The sequence below is a fragment of the Limulus polyphemus genome, unplaced genomic scaffold (genome assembly GCF_000517525.1).
Source record: "Limulus polyphemus unplaced genomic scaffold, Limulus_polyphemus-2.1.2 Scaffold1272, whole genome shotgun sequence".
In the NCBI taxonomy this organism is placed as follows: domain Eukaryota; kingdom Metazoa; phylum Arthropoda; class Merostomata; order Xiphosura; family Limulidae; genus Limulus; species Limulus polyphemus.
Window position 1 is genome coordinate 63,473 of NW_013666882.1, and position 1,815 is coordinate 65,287.

Here is a 1,815-nt window from a genome sequence, read left to right on the forward strand (position 1 = left end):
GAAAGTAGGACAATGGTAATCTCTTCAGGACCAGTTTGGGTTCATATACTAAATCAATACCGATAGCTGATCCTTTCCAAGGAAGCGTGACAAAGGTTTAGATATAATGGCTTCGGTCACGCGACGGTATATATAAAGAAAATCAAATGCTAGATAATAGGTCTTGTAAGAATCAACTAAAAACAGCAATTTGATTCAGTTTCGCCTGCGTAATAAAAATATTTACAGCGTCTAAACAGAAAGCTGCAAGATGAGTGTGCATTATGACAGTAACATTCAAATCTCGATATTTTATTAGAGTAGACCAATAATGTCTAATCTACCAGTTTAAAATTTGGGACGTCTAGCCCTTTTATAGCTCTGCGCGAATATTCGAAACAAACAAAATTTAATATCAGAGAATGATAAATCAAAGCGACCTAATGATTATATGTAAGAACACTTTATTAAATTATCCATGGTAATTAATTGGTTAATTTTCTGTTCTGATCTACGTTGTCAGCTCCCTTTGATCAGGAGTTAATGTATTGTTATAATGTTTAGACAAATGTGACGTCACTAATATCTGTTAGATTGCAAATTGTGACGTCACATTATAGCTGCAGAATATAATACATATACTGTCATATTTAAGGAAAATATTATGTCACGGAATAAATACTTTTCTATTGTCAGAAATGTGAAATAACAATATGTTTATGTGATATTGTGCTTATTAATATGTAAACAAATCAGACGCTGTCCTACTGCGTATTGTGATGCCACAGCTTATAGATGTGAATAATCATTTACAAAGGCTTCATGACGTGTGAAGTAGGATTAGAAGTAAACAATAAAATCAAATATGGATGTTCAAGATCACAAAGTTGCACATCTAAAACCCCATTCTGCAGTCAGTTGTGGGAAGGTAATCGCCCCAGTGAAACGTAATAGCAAGAAAATATAAGAAAACAAATTAACGTTACTACAAAAGTCGCCATAATAACCATATACCTCAATGAATTGAATAATAGAACTTCAGATTTTATGTCAATAAATACCACTACTAGAAGAGTGAAAAAATGGAACTTATCCTCAAACTTTGAAATATATATAGTAACACACTATTTCTCCTCACTGTTCAGCATGATATTAAAGTACGTGCTGAGTTGTGTGAATGGTTTTAAAAATACTGGCATGTTCTAACCATCTAAAGTAACACTAACGCGTGGTGAGCATTAAAAAAAACATATGTGACGTCACGGAATAAACATCTGTAGTGTTACTGCTAGCTGTGATGCCTCAGTATGACAAAATATTATTGACATGAAAGCATGTTTGTTCTGTTGTAATAAGTTCAATTCTGTTGGGAAATACATGTTATAAATTGTTCCAGACTGAAAAAACCCGAGGAAAACATCCAACTCTATAGCCCTGTTGTAAAATACAACGAAAAATAATATTGTTGGCTCTATTTGTGCTATCATCATATTTCTTGGTTGGGTAAATCAGGATTATTCATGCTATTATCATCATATCTCTTGCAATCATCATCATGTCATTTGGTTGGGTAAGTGAGGACAATTTGTGCAATCATCATCATATCTCTTGGATGAGTAAATCAGGACTATTTGTGCAATCATCATCATATCTCTTGGATGAGTAAGTAAGGACTATTTGTGCAATCATCATCATATCTCTTGGTTGGGTAAATCAGAACTATTTGTGCAATCATCATCATATCTCTTGGTTGGGTAAATCAGGACTATTTGTGCAATCATCATCATATCTTTTGGTTGGGTAAATCAGGACTATTTGTGCAATCATCATCATATC